The 20,227-nt window shown below is 30.4% G+C and overlaps 1 protein-coding gene across 6 annotated transcripts in view; it reads left to right on the top strand.

Moving 5' to 3' along the window:
* The window catches only part of LOC105209562 (protein similar), a 159,768-nt gene that overhangs the window by 60,323 nt on the left and 79,218 nt on the right, over positions 1 to 20,227 (top strand). The window lies entirely within an intron of this gene.

Below are 20,227 nucleotides of genomic sequence, written 5' to 3'. Positions count from 1 at the left end.
TTCTCAATCAAAATAAATGAAGCAAACTGTCATAAAACAATTAACAAGAAATGGTGCTAATAAATAAAAGGCTGTTAATTGAATACTGTTCAAAAATTGAGCAACTACTGTATAATTTTTGTAGGTATACATACATACATACAAACGTATATATAGAGATGTAGTCCTATATAGAGATATATAATTAAACCATATATACGTATATTACAGTTATAAAAACTCACTTTTCGTATTGCCTTAAAAGCTCCACGAAATTTTGTACCCTTTTTCGCCTTTTATACTGCCGGCTACTCCATAACCGATCAGCAGTTTTTGCTTTTAATATGAGGTTGGTAAGTTTCATCAGCTGATTAACATTTTTAGCAGCGACATCTACTGTAGCTTTTTTTAATAAAAAAATTTAGCCAATGTCAGACTTCAAGTCGATTAAAATTCAATTAAAAATAAATGTAGATTTTATGTTGTATGGTGAATCGATCTTAATAAGCGTTTTAATCGAGCAGAGGCCGGTTAATTTATCAATTAGCTCCTGTCTAAAAACGTTCATAAAATTGTGAAAAACGGTTCTCAATATAATCAGGCCGAAATAGCCGGCACGGACCCTGTTTTGAGCATTCTCCAAAACTGATTGATAAATATTTTTTTTACCGCTATAACAACAAGAATTACAAATCTTATACAAGATTCATATCCTATGTTATACATTTTAATTACATTTAACCAGATTTATATATGTACCAAATTCATTGCACTATAAACTCGCCTTATTTTACTCAACTGGCTACTCAACCGCAGAATGACAAAATTTTAAAATATTTATGTATTTCTTCTTTTATTTTGGCTGACAAAATGAATATTGCGAGGCAAATAACGCTTCAATGAATCGAAATTGAAATTAATTTTAGGCATGTGGGCTAGTCATATGTGAAAAGCAAAACAAAAGACAACAAAAACAGAAAACAAAAGCAGAAAATAATGAAAAAAAAACAAAAATAAATAATGAAAAAAGTTTAACGAAAACAAAAGCGAGCATCAACAATTTCATTAAATTTTAAATTGAATTAAATAACAAAAGTTGGTTTGATACTGAAACAAACTCATTCGAACTGGCCTTTTAGCAGTTATAATATAGTAATATTTGTTGCTGTAGCAATTCCCACACGTGCTGTACACACTTCACTGATTACTACAATTATTCGTGTAAATTACTGTTGAAATTAGTAATTATTATGTATTATAAATATTAGCTCTCTCTATATACATACATAGCTTGAGTTACTCTAAGTGAAAAAGCACACCATTATTTGCAATAAAAATCACCGTTTTTATTTTACTATCGCCTTTTAAATGCTTACGCTCTTTAAATTTACTTACCCGAAATTCCAAAGATTTTTTTTTTTATTTTTTATCCGCTTACTTGAAATCTCATTTGGTATTTAACGCCGTCGTCATTTCCTTCACATTATCCTTACAATTTGCTGGCGTTTCCTTTTGCCAAAAACGTAATGTGTTGACAGTTATTCCACTCAAATTGTTTGCCACATTGTTGTAAACCAATTTTTGTGCGTTTTTCACGCTCATTCTCCATGTTTGTTGTAGCAGCGTTTGACATTATTGAATTTTTGCGCGTTTTCTACCCGCTTTTTATTTATGTGTACCTTTGCTGCCAAAATTTGCGCTCACTGTTTTATTACGCAAATATTTTCTCTTTTGGAAAATTAACTGGTTTATGGGCGCGCATAAACTTGTTATTTATATCGAATTTCTCATTATATTTTTTTGTAAACTTAAGGCTCCAGAGTTTTAAACGCGAGTGTAGGTTTCTGGTGTCTTTATTTTTTCTCTTTTTGTTTCACATTTCATGTTTTAGTATTTATCCCTTTCGCGTACTTCTGCAGTTTAACGAGCCACGCATTGCTGACTATATTAACGTGCCAGAAATTCTTGAAGTTCGTTTCTTCTTTTTGAATCATTATGAGCATTTTAATTTGACTATATAATTTACTCATTTAGTGTTTTATGTCATGGTTCAGATTATTATTTTTTTGTAAAGTTGATTTAAGGTTTCAATTTCAGATTTTGATTCACTGCTCTTTACTGCCGAACGAGGTTTGCTTCTGTTAGTGATAGCACAACCGCTATGTTTTAGCTCAAACCCCATAAAATTGTTTATTTTAATCTATACCTTACTGAAAATACTTTGATATACTTAATTTCTGATTTATGATAAAATCTAATTTTATTAACTTAAGAGCAGTTGCAAGTGAAATTTACGCAAATGAGCCCTAATAATTTGATACTAGTTCCAAGTTCTTCATTAGTTGAATTAAATTAAATTTATTAATATATATTTCTTCTTTTATATAATAATTTAGAGAAATTTTCTATAGGCATCAACAAAAGCACTTAATTTAACTTAGTTTAATCACTTAATTAATTATAATTTCAAATGACGATTTTCAGAAATATTCTTAATTTAGTCAATTAGCTAATTGTCTACGTTTTCTTAATTTAGTTAATTAACTAATTGTCTATAATTTATAAATTTAGTCAATTAGTTAATTATCTATAATTTATAAATTTAGTCAATAAGCTAATTGTCTACATTTTCTTAATTTAGTTAATTAGCTAATTGTCTATAATTTCTAAATTTAGTCAATTAGTTAATCACCTATACTTTCTTATTTTTGTAAAAAGCAAACAGTCTATCATTTCGAAATTTAGTCAATTAGCTAATTAATTAACTTTATTAATTTAGTCAATTAGCTAATTGCTTATACTTTCTTAATTTAGTCAATTAACCAATTGTCTAAATTTCCTAAATTTAGTAAATTAGCTAATCGTCTAAATATTCTTAATTTAGTTAATACAAATTATCTATACCTTCCTTATTTAGTAAATCAACTTATTGTATTTACTTAAACGAGTAGAGGAAAATGTGCCACTAGATCCCTTTAAAGCACTCTCTGAAACGCAGATTAACCACAAATAATGATGCGTAATAATGTCTCACACAATCGATGATTACTTCTGTCATTTCCTTTGTCAATTTCAATTACTGTTAAACAGTGAGAACTTCACGTGTGTAACTTTGTTGATGTTACGTATACGCCATGGCAAGCACATTGCAGTTCTATGGCAGGCGTTTGATTGAGTGGAATGAGCGAACAACTGCGTTTATCTGCTTTTGACAAACGCTCTCTGAAGTGCTACGCAATATAAAATAAAAAGTGAAAATTAATATAAAAATATATTTTCTTCAGTTTCTACGCAAATGCAGCTGTTTCCTTGGGGTCAACTGCTCGCCATACTCTTTTATAAATTTAAAAATAATACTCTACATATGTACTCACATATACATACATACATATTTATCTGAAGTTAACCTAATTTTACTACGGGGAATTTGTCAAAACAAGATGCTTATGTGTATTTTTATTTATTTTCCGCTCGCTGCTGCGACATGCCAAATCCAACTCAATCGCTGAAATGTCGAAAACAATAGACTACAATTTACAAATCGATTGTGTAATCAAAAATGTGTGCAAATACGTATTTTGCACAAACGTGCAATGTGCCAGCGAGTCTGCGGTAATTCGCTGAGGCATGTATAGGTATGTATGTATTTATCATATGTTTATATGTACGTATATAAATGATAATATCAACACGCGCTTCTTTTGAAACCTCGAATGAAATGAGTAAAGCCTGACGAATATTCTAACTTCAAGTACCGTTATGTTGTTATTGGAAATCTCCGAACATTTACATATTGCGATTTAATTTAGGCTACGGCGTTCATACTAGCTTTTTTAGTAAATATTTTCAAAACACTTCATGGCAATCCATCGCGACTTTCAGTATCACCCTGTAAATGTTGAGTGCTTTCTTTGCGTGACGTTTTTTTATCATCTGTTATTTACATTTACGTCCCACTTCTACGTCATTTGCAAGGAATTCACATTCACATTTCACCGTATGCTTAGCGCATACGTATCTACGTACATTGGTACGTATGCAAAATCATTGAAAAATACCTTTGTGTAATTTAGTTTTTTAATTTTGCGCACACTTGGTTCTTGAATCATTGCCAATGGTATTTTATGTGGCAAGCACTAGTACGCTGTGGGTTCAGTGCGGGGTTAAGTGGCTATATTTTGATGAAATTCGGTAATTTTTCGTAGTTTTCGAATTTGGATTTTTTGAAATTAAATTTTTTTACTAAATTTTTTAAACATCTTTAATTTTTTTTATATTAATTTTTTTGTAATATTTTTGATATTTTATTTTCAATATTATTTTGTTTTTTTCATAATATTTTTTTTTGTTTTTGTATTTTAAAGTTGACTACTTTTTTACGTTTGATAGTTCACCATATTTAATTTTTTAATAAAATATTTTTTTTTAACAATTTCAAAAAAAAAATTAAATAAATGAAAAAATATTTATTTTTGCTTTTTCTTATTTTATTTATTATTATTTTTTTTTATATAATTTTTTTTTTTTAATTTTTTATATTATGTTTTATTATTTTTTATGATATTTTTAAATTTATTTTATTTATTTCCTTCAAATTTTTAAAATTTTTTTTTAAATATTTCTTTTTCTTTTTAATTTGTTAAATAATTTAATTTTATTTGAGAAAAATTTCATTTTATTGGATAAATAATAATAATTGATTATATATTAAACTACAAATATTTATAAATGCAGTTTAAATAAATTAGATTTTTTATACTCTCGCAACAAATGTTGCTAAAGAGAGTATTATAGTTTTGTTCACATAACGGTTGTTTGTAACACCCAAAACTAAACGAGTTAGATATAGGGTTATATATACCAAAGTGATCAGGGTGAAGAGTGGAGTTCAAATCCGAATGTCTGTCTGTCCGTCCGTCCGTCCGTCCGTCTGTGCAAGCTGTAACTTGAGTAAAAATTAAGATATCTTGATGAAACTTGGCACACTTATTTCTTGCACCATAGGAAGGTTGCTTTCGAAAATGAGCAAAATTGGGCCACTGCCACGCCCACAAAATGGCGAAAACCGAAAACACATAAAGTGCCATAACTAAGCCATAAATAAAGCTATGGAAATAAAATTTGGTATGAAGGATCGCACTATGAACGGGCATATTTGGATGTAATTTTTTTTGGGAAGTGGGCGTGGCCCCGCCCCCTACTAAGTTTTTTGTATATAACTCGCAAACCAATAAAGCTATATAAACCAAACTTTCTGCAGTCGTTTTTTTTTAGCCACTTCCTAATACAGTTCAAAAATGAAAGAAATCAGATCATAACCACGCCCACCTCCCATACAAAAGTTAGGTTGAAAATTACTAAAAGTGGGTTAACTCACCAACGTCAGAAACACTAAATTTCACATAAGAAATGGCAGGTGAAAGCTGCACTCAGATTTTTTTTACAAAATGGAAAATGGGCGTGGCGTCGCCCACTTATAGGTCAAAAACCATATCTCAGGAACCACTCGACCGATTTCAATGAAACTTGGTTTGTAATAGTTTCCTTACATCCCAATGATATGTTGTGAAAATAGGCCAAATCGCTTCACAACCACGCCTACTTCCTATATACCAGAACATTGAAGTCGATCTGAATCGTTTACATTACAATATATAAAGTAAGCACTAGTGAAGATATCGGTGTAGAACTTTGCACAAATAAGATGTTTATAGTGTGGCAGCCCCATTCTAAAAATCGCCGAAATCGGACCATAAGTTGTCAAGGCCCCATATATCGAACATGAGGACCTCGGTGCTTCTAACCTAACATTAGGGTTTCCAAATTTCAATGGACTTTATACAATATATATGACGAATATGTGGGTCAAATTGTGTATTATATAACATAAATAAGGTTAAATATATAAATTGCGAGAGTATAAAATGTTCGGTTACACCCGAACTTAGCCCTTCCTTACTTGTTTTAATTTATTTTTTATTTTTTTTGATGATTTTTTATTATTATTTTTGGTTTTGTTTCTCACTTCAAATATTTTTCTTATTTTCTTAAAAATAATAATGAAACAACCCTGATAATCTTTATATCTTTTGACTGTAACAGATTCACTTTTAGTTGTTTTACCTTTTAATTACTGAAAGTCGTGGTTTATATGATTTATCACCAATTTACACTGTTTCGGAGTACACTGAGCAGCAACCCTGTTTCTTCGTCGAATTATTTTGAGCTGATTCTCCTGATAAAGAGTTTGTTCGTGAAGTAGTGTGGCTTAATTTCATTTGTTGTGCAAAAGTTTGTTCGGCCTCTAATGGAAGTTACACGCGCTAATAACACTTCTGAAGTTTATACTCACACACACACACACACACACACAGACGTGTTGATACACTCATACCAACTAACGCGCAGACAATCAAACCCGCATAAGCACACAAAAATGCAATAATTTAGACTGATTTACATAGATATACACCATACATATGTACATGTGTATATAAATATACTTGAGTACATAGAAGCGTACAATCAAGCATTCTCGGTTATCCCTTTAACTTTCGAAGAGGCTCAGCCTATATTTGGGGTTGTTAAAGCGCGCTGCCACAGCACAGCGGGATAGTGACGAAAGTGTTGAGCCGCAATTGTTTGACTGCTTGCCACAGCTTGTTGAAAGTTTGCTTACATTTTGATGGCTTGTCCTTTCGGCAAGCAAACGTGCTGGAGTGGCGTTGAGGCTAAGCGTAAAGCGGCTTTCTAAATACCCTTTTCTCGTTTTGACTATGATTTTTCTGCTGCGTGTGTTTTAAATTCGGCTTTAAGGAAGTGGCTTTAATGCCTTAATTTTTAATACTAGTTTATACATATGACAGCATATATACAGTCTCTCTACCAGCATCGAGCGCTGCCTGCCCACTCCTACTTAATAATTTACGACTTGAAGTAGACTGCCTGCCGTTGTGTCTTCAGCGACTTGTGCTTTAAGTGTTAAAGGCCAAGATGGAACTTAGTGCAAAGAAAGCAGTGTAACACTGATTACTGGTACATACATAAACTAACTTGAGCTAGGCATGGTTTAGCGCGTGCTAGTATCAGCTTGCCTACATCTACAGCATTTCTGCCTACACTTTGCTCTTTGTTTAAGCTTTATTTTTATTGAAAGTTTCTTTTCCAACGCTAAGCTGCATTAAGAGTATTTCCTTTTTTGCTTTTGTTGTGCTTTTTCGTATCTTTTCGAACTTTCACAGTTTTTCGGCAGTCGTTATTTGCGGTTTATCTGTGTGTGTGTTTAAGTATGAGAATTTTTACCGACTTTGCAAATTGTGTTTTAGAAAAACTTGTGACCATAATTAATATGATTATTATTTGATTAGAGATTTTTCGCTGAGTAAGAGATATATAACAGCAAGGTCACTTGCCTGTGCAGGCTTAATATATTATATATAAAGAGGTGCTGGAAATTTCTATTGAATTACTTTAATTACTTTTATATATATAAGGATTGTTTGGAATAAGTAAGAGAAAAAAATAAAATAAAAACATAAGAAAATCAAGTAATAAATATTATTAATTAATTATACGCTTATTTTTAAAGAAGTTTGCTAAGCATTACATTTTTCCAATTATCCGTTTATTTGACACCTTCGTTAAAATTGCGAAGTAGATTTGTCTTTTTTATTTTTATTCCACGAAATTTTGTTAATAATTCTTAATTATGTAACTAAATCCCACGCGCATTAGAAATTTTCAAATTTTTCCTTACACATTTCACCTAAATTTGGTCGCTTCTATGCAGTAATTTAATGTAATGACTGTTATGTATGTGACGCCAAGCAACGAGGGACTTATTTGCATTATTATTATTTATTTTTCCTTTGTTTTTTCCTGGTGCGTGTATTCATTTCATTCTGCGTAGCTGATAAAATCTGATAAGGAGTACTGCCATGGCGTATGAGTAACTTTGCATGCGTACGAGTACATAAAGTAAATATATTTGTTTATTTCTTTATGTATTCACGTGCGGAAGTTGTTAGTAGCATATTTAAACGTAATCTACGCACATTTTAACCTTTTGAGGAAATTAATATTTCATTATTCACTGTATGTATTGCATTTCCTCTTAGATGAAAAAAAAATTTAATTAATTAAAAAAAAAAGAAATTCCGTGTTGAAAATCACATAAATATTTATTTTATAAATATAGTTTTCGCTGTGTCACGCGCTATTGTGTTTAAACGGAAAAATTTTGAGCATTAGAAAAAAAGTTAAACAATAACAAATAACATGTGGAATGTATTTTTGTAATCAGAAATTGCTATTTATTAATTTTTATGTAACTTTTCAATTGATTATATATTCTATTATTTTTATTTATTTTTATATTTTTTTATTTTTATTATTTTTTTATTATTATTTATTTTTTTAATTTTTATTTTTTTATTTTTATTTTTTTATTTTTATTATTTTTTTATTATTATTATTTTATTATTATTTTTTTATTATTTTTGTTTATTTCTTTTATTTATTTTTTTTTATTGTTTTTATTTTTATTTTTTTATACAATATTTTTTAAATTAATATTTTTTTTTTAATATTTTTAATATAAATATTTTTAAATTTAATTTTTTTAAATTTAATTTTTTTTTTATTTTATTTTTTTAATCTATTTTTTTATTTATTTTTTTTATAATTTTTTTTTTTAATTTACTTTTTCTATTTTTATTTTTTAATTTTTATTTTATTTTTATTTTTTTTTTATTTTTTTTTTATTTCTTTTTTAATATACTTTTTGTATATTTTTTATTCTATTTGTTTTATTTTTGTTATCTTATTGTTAACAAAACGAAGTTTAGTCTTTTGAATTATTGTATTTTCACCTCAATTAGCACATTTATATATTGTTGTACTTGGTGTGAATAGAAGTGTTGTTGACAATAGCGCTTCATATTTTTGTGCTTGGTATATACTCTTTGCTTCGCAAATTAACACAAACAGTTCTTACAATTAGGCAATGAAAGAAGTATGGTTATTGTTTAATAGAAATTAATTTTCTGGGAATTCAAAAGCAATTGTTGTAAAATTGTTTAAATTTTGGAATAATGTTAATAAGAATAAACTAAATAAATAAATAAAAATAAATTAAATAAAAAATATGTAAAATTATTCGTAAAAAAATATAAAATTAAGAAAAAAAATTAAAATGAAATTAAAAAAAAAAACTAAAAATAAATAAAAAAAGTTAAAAAAAATTGAAAAAAAAATTAAAAAAAAAATTAAAAAAAGTTAAAAAAAGTTAAAAAAAATTATAAAAAAAAATTAAAAAAAAAAGTTATAAAAAAAGTTAAAAAAAATTATAAAAAAAGTTAAAAAAAATTATAAAAAATTAGAATAAAATTTAAAATAAAATAAAAAAAAAATTATAAAAAATTAGAATAAAATTTAAAATAAAATAAAAAAAGAAATTAGAAAAAATATAAATAATTAAGAAAAAATGCGACATAAATAAATCTTGTTGACAAAATTGTAGCCATATTTTTCTAGTTCATATTTTTAGAAATCACTTTTATTATATTCTAGTCGCGGTTATATAGGTTAAAACAATTGTAATTGTTGTTGTAGCGACAGAAACTTTAATCGAATATAAATCCATGTCATTTTCCAGTTGTTTGGTCTGTCGTCGTTTCAATGCTTCAAACCCATCCTCTCCTAAAATATAAATCATATGAAAATATAAAACAAATATAAAATTTAAAACAAATATAAAATATTTTATGATCGTATAATTAGTTTAGTTCCACGAATGCAACAGCTTTGAAACAGTTTTTGCATATAAATGCAAAATGCTTCCAGACCTCCCCATTTAATAACCACTTGCTTGCTCCGACAATTTTTATTATACCTATTTTATTACCCTTATTAATACGCACAATGTGTGGTCAGCTCGTATGTTATATGAATACTTTCAGTAATCGCACCCAAAAACAAAGAAAAATAAAAAAAAATTAAAAAAAAAAACGCGAAACAGACTCGCCTATAAAAACAGAGACCTTAAAAAAAATTCATTTGTTAAAAAGACAAAAAACAAAATATTCTACCATCAAATGCTTGTTCAACTCAAATTTTATTACCACATTTAACGACATGTGCTTCTTTTGTTTTTTTCTGCTTAATCTTCATCGGACGCCACTCACGCGCTTTCACGAGCGCCATTTACATTGGCATTCATCATTTTTATTTGGCGTTTTTTTTTCAAGAAGATGATGTTTGAAGAAAGGCGCTACGTTGTTGTTTTTATTGTTATATACCGAGTTGTTGTTGTTGGCGTTTAATTTTGCATGCTGCTTCTTCCACTACGTCTTTTATTATTTTGCAATTTTTATCTACTTAACTGCCAAATGCGCTGCTTGACTTGAATGGCAATATTTCGCTTGTTGCACTTTTTCCGCCATTTCGGAAAGTAATTTGCCATTTCATTGCAGTCAAGCGTAACAAAAACAATAACAACGAATAAGCTTGACAAAGTTATGTGTTTTTTCCGCGCGCGACTGCTGAGCTAAGCGCTATTTGCACAAGCAAAGGTGGTGACGCCATTCTCAAGACTCGTCTTCATACACGCCGCATATGTGATCTATCTTTTATTTGCACAAATCCAAAATGCTATCAAACAGTGAACAGTGAAAACAAATCTTAAATCTTGAATTGTTTGTGCGTAAATATGGTGAACACTTTTGAAGGTTTGAAGCCCTTGATCTTCCATTAGTTGCTGTTTGTATTGTTTTGTGCGCTGTTACCAGCGGCAACACATGCTGCTGCTGCTCCGCTATTTTTGCAACACTGATTCTTAATAAAATGCCAGCAAATGGTTTGAGAAAACAAAAAAAAATCGAACAGAATTAAAAAAAAAAAATTAAAAAAAAAAAAAATTAAAAAAAAAATTAAAAAAAAAAATTAAAAAAATAATAAAAAAATGTGAAATAAAATAAAAAATAAATAAATAATTAAAAAAATTAAAAAATAAAATAAATAAATAAATAAAAAAAAATAAATAAAATAAAGATTGAAAAAATAAAAGACTAAATAAAAAAGATAAAAGAAATTAAAATACGGCACTTAATTTAAACAAGCATACTTTCGTTTACTCAAGCTCGTAATGGGTTGCTGCCGAAATAAATTAAGCAAAAGCATAAAAAAATAAATAAATTTGAAATGAAAATTTCATCTAACATTCAAATAGAGTATGCTCTAGGCGGAAAATAAAACACAGCATACAATTTTGCGTCCCAAAGTAAATATTTTCCGTATTTTTTTGTCGTTTTCTGGCACTTAACATCATCCTTAAATTGTAAATTCTTCCTACATTTCGATATCTTGTTACATTTTCTTCTTTCATTTGAGAGTTTGTAACAACGCGCCTACGGTGTCTACAATTACCAGTTATCTGAGTTGTTTGGCTCTCACTCAACCCTTTGGCTGTATATTCAATTTAATCAATTTCTATATTTTAACAAGCTTTGACGTTTGCGCTCAACATTAGCTACAATGGAATTGGTTCTAGTATTTGTGCACAAACACAAATGCCGAAAGTGCCGTTCTACTATATTTATAGAAGTGTCTATATGTTGGAAGATGTGTGTGCGCACGTGCAAATGTTTACTAACTTATTCGTGCGTAAAGTTCAGTTATTTTCCGTAACCTTTTTCTTCGTTTCAAGCGCGTGTGAGCTAAACTTTATAGTTGCAAGGAAAGATAGGAAGAAATTGAAAAACTTATAAAAAGAAAAATCTCAAAGATAAAATAATTTCAATGTTAAGTAGCCGCATCCACAAAGACTTGTAATTCCAGCTCATCGCTGACAACTTAAGATGTCAAAATAATTGAGTAACTATGATACTATCTGATTTATAAGAATTCCGAACTTTTCAAAGTGCAAATTCTATACAATTGAAGACTACATCGTTTTCAGTGTACATATTCCAAAATTATTGTGACAGGTATTCTGAAATTGTCTCACATTATTGTCTTAAAGAAAACACATCGATTATGATAATCCTCCAAAATTGGGTAATTCTTATTTGACTCTAGGACAGGACTTAGTTTCTGGTTTACCTCTTCTTCGACGCTAAATTTCCTTTTAGCGAATATATTTTTGAGAGTTGAGAGCAAGAAGAGGTCGCTGGGGTCAGCTCCCTAAACTACGGGGGGTACGAAAATAATTCGAAACCAATCAGCCTTCATAGTTTTGGGACGCGATCTGTCCATTATGAGTTCAATGAGCCTTTGTGTAGTGCTTTCGCATATCCACTGAATAATATTTGATATAATATTTATTAATGATATGTACAAACAGTTTCTTTGATACCTTTATAACCTTTTCGCACAGCCAAATAAATTTAGTACATTAAGATTACAATTGAGAAACAATTTTATAGCTTTCGCACAGCCGGTTACTCGAATGATCATAAATATATATTTTTGTTTGCTGTTCATAAAAAATTGGTAAGATTCAACAACTAATTGCTATTTTATCAATAACCATAACCAAATTTATAGCGTGGACAACAACCCGTTTCTACTCGATTTGTATTCGATTAAGAATTAATGTAATGAAATAATATATTTTTTATTTTGTATGGTAAATCGATCTAAATAAGCGCTTTAATTGAGCAAAGGCCTGTTAATTGTGCAATTAACTCCTGTGCGAAAAGGCTTTAAAGTGTAAGCTATCTTGATTAAGCTCATTTTATGGCCATACAAAATCAGTTTGTTGTTAATTTAAGCTGTCAATTGTCCTAAATAAAATTTTAAAATTTGTGATAATAATTCATACGGTTAAGTCTGACTTCGAAGCATATGAATTGAATTCTAATTGTGCGCTCTATTAAAAACTATACTATATAATGATCAGAAAATATGGGTAATGTATTATTAATAATAACTATAAATAGAGTTTTCGTAATTGACATCTCACCAACCATTCTTTCAATACTCAAGTTTTGCTATTGGTATGCGCCTAACATCTACTGTCAATTCTCACGCCTACACACATACCTGCATAGTAGTCTAAAAAGTACAGAAAATTAATTCTTTTTTGAAACCCCTTCCAACAGTAAAATTTTTCCTGGTGTTTTTTATCAATGTGTTTTTGTTTGTGTGCGTAATTACTAGGTTCGCACGTATTTGCTTCCTTTAAAATGCGTGCAGGAAATTAAATAATAAAAAGAAAAGAAAATATTTTCAATTTGCTATCTATCTACGGTTGTGATGTGCTGTCATACAACTTTTTGGATACCTTGATTTATGCAGCTAGATGAGAATATTCTTCATTTAATTAATATCTATTGGACAATAGACTTTTTTAAAGGTTTCCCTTTATAATACAAAGTTAAGAAAATCAGTAAAAAAAAAACAAGAAAAAACATTAACTTCGGCTGTACCGAAGCTAATATACCCTTCATAGGTGTATTTCTTTTAGTAACTATGTGTTTAAGCAAATCTAAAGACGTAAGAAAAAGTAAGTAAAAAAATAAAACTTTTTACTACTTCTTTTTAGCCGGGTTGTTTGCTAGAAACATTAAGGTTATTTAATAAAGAAAATAGATCCATGTTATGTAATCCATGTCAAATTTCGTGAAGATACCACGTCAAATGCGAAAATTTTCCATACAAGCCCTTGATTCCGATCGTTCAGTTTGTATGGCAGCTATATGCTATAGTGAACCGATCTGAACAACTTTTTCGGAGATTAAATTATTTCTCACAACAAATTTCGTGAAGATTGTGTAGTAAAATGCGGAAGTTTTCCATACAAGTTCTTGATTCCGATCATTCAGTTTGTATGACAGCTATATGATATAGTGGTCCGATACCGGAAGTTCCGACAAATGAGCAACTTCTTGCAGAGAAAATAACATCTGCAAAATTTCAAAATGATATCTTAAAAACTAAAGGACTAGTTAGTATATATACAGACAGACAGTCAGACGGACGGACATGGCTAAATCGACTCAATTCAACATTACTGATCATTTATATATATACTTTATAGGGCCTCCGACGCTTCCTTCTGGGTGTTACAAACTTCGTGACAAACTTAATATACCCTGTTCAGGGTATAATTAGTACTAAAAATACCAAATAGGTTCAAAGTTAGTAAATATTTGAAAAATGTCTCAAATATATTTCGAAAAAGTCGTAATTAAGTATTAATTACAGCTAAAAGCAGTTATTTTTATTATCAAAGCAAGACAACACGTTTAATTAGTTATTTTTATATTTTTTAAATTTATTTTTATATTTTTTAAATTTATTTCAAACATTTTTCCAAGCCTTCAAATGAGTCAATTTAGTGCTTATATTCTTTGCAAGGTGATAATATCTCTTATTATTGACATTTTACTTTACCAAACATCGCAATCTTTCTTATTTTTTTGTTGGCGTTGGTGTGAAGGGCTATAAATACACGTGCCGCCAAATGGCGTACTCACAATGCAACATTCACACACAAAAAATATGCCAAAAATAAAAATCAAAACCCCAAACAGTACAAAAAAAGAAACAATAATAACAAATGCGTGGCAAGGCAGTTACTTTGGAGAGTAGTGTGAGGCTGTGTACCGAAGTACATACAGACAAACAAACGCATATAACGGTATATATGTATATGCCGAAATATTTTCATAACCACAACTGCCAGTTATGAGTGGACTCGGAACTGCCCGCCGCCTTGCTGCACCCTCACATTTGCAATAGTGTGCCATAAATAGAATCTGTAGCTACGGACAAAGTTGATAATTTTCTGGTGTGAAGTAAAAATAGCAAATAAAAGTTTTATTCGCAAATCAGTTGTTTACCATAAAGTGAGAATTTTCCTCGGACTCTAATTGTCAATTTTCATACTCGTTGCTGGTGTGCACCTGCTGACTCGTGACACAATCGGCTTTGACGATTGCGCTACGTACATATACAACTTATACAACTTATATAAATAATATATGTAATATAATATATATATATATATATATATATATATATATATATATATATATATATGCACCTTAGTAAAGATATGTGTCACAATGTTCGCGTTAAGATGTCACTGCCTTTTAAAAGTGAAAGTTTAGCCTTCAAAAGACCAAAACACTTCCCAAATGTGAAAGTAAAAATAAACGAGAGAGAGTAAAACAAAAACTATGTACACTCCGAACTCTATAACGAAGTCACTCGCAACTCGCTGTGGCCAGCCTACAAACATATTTTCTATTACGTAAATGTTGCGTCACTGCATAGTAGGCCTCGACCGTCAGTGAGTAGTTAGTGAAAGTGCCGTGTGTAAGCTTCGTCATTGTAGGCCTGATGAAAAAAATTTCGAGTTCAAGGTTCATTGTAGGACGCATGCTCAGTGAGCAGGCAACGAAGGCAGGCTCTAAAGTTACGAAAGCGCCGTTCATGCCCATGCGCCTAAATGTAGGCAATAAAATGGAAAAGTGAAATTACAAAAATATACTATATATGTATATTCATCTATATGTGTGTGTAGTTCTGTGTGTAGCAGAGCAAGTCAAAATAAATACAACGTAGTATTTCAGCCTCCTTTTTTCCTTGCATCGATTTTTTCAACCACTACTCTACTTCTTCACTCATACACATACATATATACTGTGTAGATAATTTCATACACGTGCAGCCCGTTCCTCCCACAGCTACTCGTATGACAGGCAAAACGAGAGTGAAACTTTTTCTCATGCCTTTGAGTGGAATTTTTGAAAAGCGTAGTTGTAAACTGTCGAAAAAGAGGCCTCTGAGTAAAGGAGTGTAAACATGTGAGCGTAATATAGTGGTAGAGGCGATTTCACGGCATACTTTTAGGCTGTCGTAAGCAGCTGCGAACAACACAACGACCGGCTGATAGTAGTTACCCAAAACCCAGGACTTGCTTACAACTCTATATTTTACATATAATATATGCATATAAGAGATAGTAGAGTTCACGCAGTTTATTTGCTGGCTTGCCTGTGAGCGCTTCACAACAGCTGATTGCTGTGTGGCCTGCTGCATGCAAGCCAAGTGTTATCGTTGTATGCATTGTTGTTTGTTTGCCGTTTTTGTATTTTTGTGTGCTGGAATTTTCTTGTTTCGCCCTACTTGTCTCACACCATCCTTCAACTGCTCGTTGCTCGTGGTTACATATTAAGGTATTTGAAAATTATAGGCATGTGATAAAAAGGGGCGCACATCTTGCGGTGTGGCTGTGGCAAGGATGAGTGTATATGAATGCAAATAGAAATTTGAATAGGCACGTGTACACATTAACATGATTTAAGTCGCAGTTTAAGTTTTAGTTTGGGGGCACACTCACACTTACACCTATATCTCATATCTTTTGGTGCCTTTTTAAGATTTTACGCCTCAGCAATAACTCAGTTTCCCAATTATTTTTCTTTTTTTTTCTTTAGTGATTATTGCTTAAAAATTTAGCGTAGGCAGTTTTAAATATTTATGCTTTCTTTTGTGTCTTAAAAATTAGTTTTTTAAAATATTCATGCTTATAGTACAACGATTGTGTATTTTTGTAGCATACATTTAGGATTCAAAACAATTTAAAATTGATGAATGCGTGTATGTGTGATTTTAGTTAATTAATATTTAATTTATTAGAGTCACTTTATAAAAAAAATAAATTTTGGAACATCGATACTTCCTTCGCATAGCATACATTTAGGATTGACAAAAAAAAATTTAAATTATTGTATTTGATAAATATTAAATTTATTAGAGTCACTTTTATTTAAAAAAAAATATTAGGAAACATCGATAGTTCCTTTCTTTAGCATACATTTAGGGTTGAAATTTTTTTTAAAAATTATTAAATCGTGCATATGTGATTTTTTTTTTTAAATATTCAATTTATTGGAGTCACTGTTGTTAGAAAAAATATTTTGAAACATCGGTAGTTCCTTTCTATAGCATACATTTAGGGGTGAATATTGTAAGTTGAGTTGAAACATGTATTATTTTCACAACGAACTAATTTTTTGGACTTATCTATATTGAAAAAATATGCTGAATCGATAACCCATTCACTTAGCCTACATTTAGACTGTCGAATCCTAAAATTGTATCTATTAAATCTGTTTGAATATTTTCAATTAATTTTTTATATTTTTAATTTCTAGAGTAAATTTTAATTGGAAAAAATGTTGAAGAAATCTTTTAACAACAAACAGATTTAATGGAGCCAAGCCAAGTCAAGACAAGACAAGTCAAATTAGCTATATTTTGTTCATTGAATAAAAAGCTAAAATTTTCTCAGTAGAGCATAGCATAACATGGAACAGCCATAGATTGTTGTCGTATAGTCATAATACATAACCAATTTAGAATGTTGTTGGGTGAAAATCTTTGACCGCATCTGAATCCGGGTCCATTTTGATGACTTAGACAATAAAGACTAGCAGATAATCCTTGAATCAGTTATTACTGTTCTTGTTGTAGCGGTAAAAATCATTAAACAAGCATTTTTGTACAAACTGACCGAATTTATAGTGCTTGGGTGCCCAAAACTAATTTTCCGTTCCAGTATAATCGACTGTTTCGGGCTGAGATCGGCTTTATGACTATTAACAAGGTGTAGTGTCTTTAAACCAGTCGCTTACCCTCCGCATTAAACATTATTTTATGCTCTCAAAAACCACTAGAAGCCCGTCTTCCTCATAATTTTCGTGAAATTTTGCCAGTTTTTTATCTAGAAAATCATTTCCTTGCTCCAGTTGCCAAGCCAAAACACAAAACACTCTTCATATGCATTATCTCAAATTATTTTCAAATCATGCGTTTTTAAAATTAAACAAAAAAACAAGTGATCTGACGCTATTTTTAACACACTTTACTTTCCAAATTGAAAATTAACAGTTTGTGTTATTTTTCCGCAGATTTTGCATACTTTGTTTGACATTGAACATGGTGTCGCGTGTGCAAGTTGCTCATTGCCTTAAATCATAAGGTCTGCGTTGTTTTTGTTTTTGGTTTTTGCGAAAATCCATTAAGCGTGTTGATTGCTATTTCAAAGTAATGACATAATATAGTTTTGACAAATTTTTCAGAACAGAATTTTCCTGATTTTTTTCTCCCCCGACCAAGCGCTCACATGAGCGTCATTCATGTGACTTCACACAGTCTACGGTTTGTAAACAAATGCCACAGCATCATTTTGGCTGGGGGAAGGTTCACTTGCTTGCCACTCATGCATGCCTATATTTATATATATATATATATATATATATATATTTATATATATTTATTTTATATATATATATATATATATATATATATATATATATATTTATTTATATATATATATATATATATATATATATGTATATGGACATGCGTTTCTTGATATTAATACACGTAGATAGTATATGTGTTTCCAAAATATATCGAATTCTTCTTATTATTGCCTGACTTTTATGGGTTTCTTGTGCTTTGGCAGATTTCATTCAGCCGCCTGCCTGCCATTCATTAACTTTGCTCATATGACTTGGCCCATAAAACACAAATAAGTGAATTTATATCAAATTTTTTTTTTCCATTTTACATTCTCCTACTTTGTCATAACGATTTATGATTTTTTGTAAATTGTTTTTTTTTTTTCGAATTCGAAAATCTCTAGTTCCCTTAGTAACACAGCCCACGCGCCATCTTGTTAATTTCTTTGTGGTTAACATTTCGGAGTTCTCGTGTATAATAAATGAAGGAATCCACTTATGAGGATTACATTTGTGTTCATTTATGTCTGTATAACTGTATTTTTTATATCTCCTCGCTGGTTGGTTGGTTTGAGGCTTTGGCATCAAAAGCTGAAATTCTGAAAATCTGAAATTATATGTATCTTACATTAAACAACTTAATTTATTTGCTGACTACAGTTTTGTTAGTGCCACACAGTTGTCAACTTGTGTGCCTAAATCACAAAGAGAAATTAGTAAAGAGTCAAAAAAAAAAAATTAAAGCTTTTATTTATGTCTTTAAAATTCTTAAGCCGATTTTCCAATAATTATAACGGAATGGAAATTCTTATTTGTTTTTATTTTATTTTTTTTTTTTGTTTTTTTTTTTTTTTTGCTGAAAAAGCAAATTTTCTCCGCAATTTGTTTAATTAACGAATTTTCGCAAAGCATATACAACAACACAGCAGCAGAAATTAGCACCCCTCAATGCACCCCTCTGATACTCTACCGCTCAAATTGGCATTGGGCCAGGTCACGTATGCCACTCGCTTGCTGCGGTTTACTTGACTAGATCAGCTGTTCGGATTCAGCAGACATCGCTGATCATCACATTTGTTGTTATTATTGTTATTGTTGTTACTGTTGTTGCTGCATTGCAGTCGCAGCAGCAGCACCCTTTTAAATACAGGCATTTCTCTACATTTGCTTGCCGACAGCTGTGCCATGAAATTGCTTCGACATCCGCGTCAGGAAATTAGCACGCGTTAAAAGTTTTCATTTTCATTTTCGCTGTTGTTATTGTTATTGTTTTTCTTGTTTTTTGCTATTTGCAAAAATTGTTTGCTTTATTTAGCGCATTCGTTGGCTGATTCAGTCCTTGCGGTATTTTTGCATTTTGCCGCATGTGTTTGCTCAATTTGGCAAATGCGAGCGGCGTGTGTATTTACAACAACAACATTACAACAACAATTTCATTTGACATTTATGCGTCGTTTCCATTTCATATCCATCATTTTGACTTTTGGACTTCACTTCAATTTGCACATAAAATTTCTAATTTTCCAGCTTTACTTTAGTTTTAGCTGGAAAGGCCGTCGAACACGCAAAATTACGCTAATCGAACATTAAATTTGTCGGTAAGGTTAAATGTTTTTTCACACGTAATCAATATCTTTCATCGAATCAATCGAGTCACGTTCTCTAAAGCGAATATTTGTTATAACTGGACTAAAAGTCACGCGATTTCTAAGTATCAATCCACACTGGATTAGTCAAGACGTATTTTCTTGTCTGATACGAGAACAGCCCATAGCTTTATATGTGACAACCCACACCGAACAAGACGAGACAAAAAAAGAAAGTTCGCTTGGTGTCATCAACATCATTTGGGCCTGCTGAACAATAAACCTCTAAGCTACTCTGTCTTTTGCGGGCTCTCTCCAGTTTTCCAATCGGAGCTTCTTTAGATCTTCGTTTAATTCGTCTTTCCATCTTGTTCTTGGCATTCCTCTTCCTTCCTCTACCTTCTT

Source organism: Zeugodacus cucurbitae, chromosome 2, assembly GCF_028554725.1.
Source record: "Zeugodacus cucurbitae isolate PBARC_wt_2022May chromosome 2, idZeuCucr1.2, whole genome shotgun sequence".
NCBI lineage: Eukaryota > Metazoa > Arthropoda > Insecta > Diptera > Tephritidae > Zeugodacus > Zeugodacus cucurbitae.
The sequence above is the reverse complement of the archived record's forward strand: the minus strand, read 5'-3'. Positions and strand labels throughout refer to the sequence as shown.